Raw genomic sequence first — 4,526 nt, 5'->3', positions numbered from 1 at the left:
CCGTTGTACCCTCTACTTGAACATGGTGCTTTAAGCTACATATTATTACCCAATGATGTGTTGCTATCCTATGATGTCTGAGTAGATTATCGTTGTCCTATCGGTGATTGATGAATTGCTATGATTGGTTTAATTTGCTTGTGGTTATGTTGCTGTCCTTTGGTGCCCATCATATGATCGCGCATGTGGATCACACCATGGGGTTAGTTGTATGTTGATAGGACTATGTATTGGCAGGCTAGAGTGACAAAAGCTTCAAACCTAGCATAGAAATTGATGCATATGGGATTGAAGGGGGGCCAATATATCTTATTGCTATGGTTGGGTTTTACCTTAATAAACATTAGTAGTTGCGGACGCTTGCTAATAGTTCCAATCATAAGTGCATAGAATTCCAAGTAAGGGATGACATGCTAGCAGAGGCCTCTCCCACATAATACTTGCTATCGATCTAGTAATGTAGTCAATTTCTTAGGGACAATTCCGCAACTCCTACCACCACTTTTCCACACTCGTTAGACACTCGTAGTTGTTTCTTTTTATAACCAGCCCCTAGTTTTATTTACGTGTTCTTTAATTTCTTGCAAGCCTATCCTATCACTCCTACAAAGTACTTCTAGTTTCATACTTGTTCTAGGTAAAGCGAACGTAAAGTGTGCGTAGAGTTGTATCGGTGGTTGATAGAACTTGAGGGAATATTTGTCCTACCTTTAGCTTCTCGTTGGGTTCGACACTCTTACTTATCGAGAAATGCTACAATTGATCCCCTATCCTTTTGGGTTATCAAGACCTTTTTCTGGGGCCGTTGCCGGGGAGCAATCGTGTGGGGTGAATATCCTCGTGTGTGCTTGTTTGCTTTGTCACTAAGTAGATTTATTCGCTGTCCTAAGTTGTTCTCTATCTTTAGTTATGGATATGGAACACGAAATACCAAAAAAATTAGGTGTACTTGCTACTCATGGAGATGGGGAACCTCCTAAAACCCTCGATGCTCGTTACGTGGAAAATATTATATACTTCTTTAATAATCCTAAGAAAGCACCATTCAATTATATAATGGGATACACGTTGGATCAACGTGAATACTTTAGGGATTATCGCTTGACTCAAAAAGGGAAACTTTTATGGGATCAAATCCATTTGTTGAAATGGTATGCTTGGGAACTATGCAAGAGACATGGTGTTACTTGTTTCTCTAGGATGAAGGCTCCACACCTTCCCTTTTCTTGCGAGTTTAATGATCATAGAACCTTGGCTTCTTATGCTAATGGTATATATGATTACTATGATGTGGATCAAATAGAAGACTTTGTTGCTTTTATGGGTGCTTATGAAATTGAGGCTCTGTTTAAAAGGTGTGATGATAATGATGATGCTCCTTACCGATCTAAAAATTTGGCTATGCTTCGTTATTGTTATACTAATTATGAATATAATGCCCATATTGAACGATTTAAGGAGAAATCCTATGCTGCCCAAGAAGAGACTATTATTTTGCAGGAAACTATGGAAGAAGAAAATGCTGAAATTGTGAGCTCATTAGATGAAAAAGATGACGAGGAGAGGGAAGAACAAAAGGAGGAAGAACGGACTAGCTACACATGTCCACCTTCTAATGAGAGTAACTCTTCTACTCATACATTATTTAATTTCCCTTCGTTCTTACCGAAAGATGAATGCTATGATCCCTTGGATTCGTTTGAAATATCCCTTTTTGATGAACTTGATGCTTGCTACGCTTGTGGCCATGATGCCAATATGAATGATGCTTATATTACACATGATGATTTTGATGAATATAATATGCATGTGCTTGCTGCTCCTACTTGCAATTATTATGAGAGAGGAACTACATCTCCACCTCTCTATGTTTCCAATACGATAAAATTGCAAGAAACTGCTTATGCTATGTATTGGCCTTTACTTGATGTGCATGAATTGTTCTTTTATGACATTCCAATGCATAGGAAGAGAGTTAGACTTCATCATTGCATTATATATGTTACCTTGTGCTCACTACTGAATTTCAAATCATTGCTAATTAAAATTGGCTTTGATATACCTTGGGATCCGGGTGGATCCATTACTTGAGCACTTTATGCCTAGCTTAATGACTTTAAAGAAAGCGCTGCCTGGGAGACAACCCGGAAGTTTTAGAGAGTCATTTATTTCTGTTGAGTGCTTTTATTTAGTTAAAAAAACAAAAAAAATATAGAGGGGAACTTAAATCTTTTTCAAAAAGAGAAGTGATTGAAAGGTGATGCATTGTGGAAGTGAGGGTCGACCTTGAACACCTGTGTTCATGCTCATGGAAACAATGTAGAATTTTCCATGGTAGTTTCTCACAAAAATAATTATCCCCTTGTACAATTACTTTGTGTTTTTAAAATAATGTGCCAAGCAAAGCCTTTACGATTAGTTTGGGTGATAGTTGTTTGATCACACTGAGAAAATACAGAAACTTTCTGCTCACGAAATTAATTTTCTTTTTTATTCTGGAAGAGATTTTGAGTTGATTACTTTTTCTGCTGATTGATATGCAAATTTTCCAGAGGTTCGTAATTTTTCAGATTTTTTGAGATATCAGAGGTATAAGGAATATACAGATTGCTACAGACTATTCTGTTTTGACGTATTCTGTTTTCTATGCATTGTTCTCTTATTTTGATGAATCTATGGGTAGTATCGGGGGGTATGAACCATGGTGAAGTTGGATTACAGTAGATATAATGCTAATATGAATTTAGAATTAGTTCACAACAGTACTTGAAGTGGTGATTTATTTTATTGTACTAACGGATCTCACGAAGTTTTGTTGAGATTTGTGTGATTGAAGTTTTCAAGTTTTGGGTGAGAGCACGATGGATGAAGGAATAAGGAGAGGCAAGAGCCTAAGCTTGGGGATGGCCGAGGCACCCCAAGGTAATATTCAAGGAAGACTCAAGCGTCTAAGCTTGGGGAGGCCCCGGAAGGCATCCCCTCTTTCGTCTACAATCTATCGGTAATTTTACTCGGAGCCATATTTTAATTCGTCACATGATATGTGCAAATGCTTGGAGCGTCTTTTGTGTTTAATTTTCCTTTTTCTTTTATGCACCACGCTGGTATGAGATAGTCCTTGGTTGGCTTTATAGAATGCTTCATGTGCTTCACTTATATCATTTGAACTTTGGATTGCCTGTTTCCCTACACATAGAAAACCGCCATTTGTAGAATGCTCTTTTGCTTCACTTATATTTGTTAGAGCAGGGCATATCTTTTGTAGAAAAAATTAAACTCTCATGCTTCACTTATACCGATTTAGAGAGTTAACAGGAGTTGGCCATTCACATGGTTAGACATAAAATCCTACATAAAACTTGTAGATCACTGAATATGATATGTTTGATTCCTTGCAATAGTTTTGCGACATGAATATGTGATATTAGAGTTATGCTAGTGAGTAATTTTGTATTCGTAGAAATACTTGTGTTAAGGTTTTTGATTCCCGTAGCATGCACGTATGGTGAACCGTTATGTGATGAAGCTACCAACCTTTCCCCTAGGAGCATGCGTGTAGTACCTTGTTTTGATGACTAATAGACTTTTGCAATAAGTATGTGAGTTCTTTATGACTAATGTTGAGTCCATGGATTATACACACTCTCACCCTTCCACCATTGCTAGCCTCTCTAGTACCACGCAACTTTCGTCGGTGCATTACGCCCACCATATAGCCTCCCTCAAAACAGCCACCATACCTACCTATTATGGTTCATAGCCATTCCGAGATATATTTCCATGCAACTACCACCGTTCCGTCTCATGACATGTGCCACCACTTCCATATTGCCATTGCATGATCGTAAGATAGCTAGCATGATGTTTCCATGGCTTGTCCATTTTTTGATGTCATTGCTATGCTAGATCATTGTCACGGTACACTACCCAAGGCATTTCATATAGAGTCATCATTGCTCTAAGTATTGAGTTGTAGGTGTGATGATCATCATTAATAGAGCATTGTCCCATGTGAGGAAATAAAAGAGGCCAGCGAAGCCCATTTATAAAAAAGAGGCCAAAAATGCCCACCAAACAAAAAGAGGCCAAAGTTCCCACAAAAAAATGAGAGAAATTGAGAAGGGACAATTGCTACTATCCTCTTTCCACACTTGTGCTTCAAATAGCACTATGATATTCAGGACAGAGAGTCTCCTATGTTCTCACTTCCATATACTAGTGGGAAATTTTCATTATATAACTTGGCTTGTATATTCCAATGATGGGCTTCCTCAAAATTGCCCTAGGTCTTCGTGAGCAAGCAAGTTCGGTGCACACCTACAAGTTTCTTTTGTGAGCTTTCAAACACTTATAAGCTCTAGTGCATCCGTTGCATGGCAATCCCTACTCACTCACATTGATATCTATTGATGGGCATCTCCATAGCCCGTTGATACACCTAGTTGATGTGAGACTATCTCGTCCTTTTTGTCTTCTCCACAACCACCATATTCTATTCCACCTATAGTGCTATATCCATGGGTCAC

Source organism: Hordeum vulgare, chromosome 6H (assembly GCF_904849725.1).
Source record: "Hordeum vulgare subsp. vulgare chromosome 6H, MorexV3_pseudomolecules_assembly, whole genome shotgun sequence".
NCBI classification, from domain to species: domain Eukaryota; kingdom Viridiplantae; phylum Streptophyta; class Magnoliopsida; order Poales; family Poaceae; genus Hordeum; species Hordeum vulgare.
The sequence above is the reverse complement of the archived record's forward strand: the minus strand, read 5'-3'. Positions refer to the sequence as shown.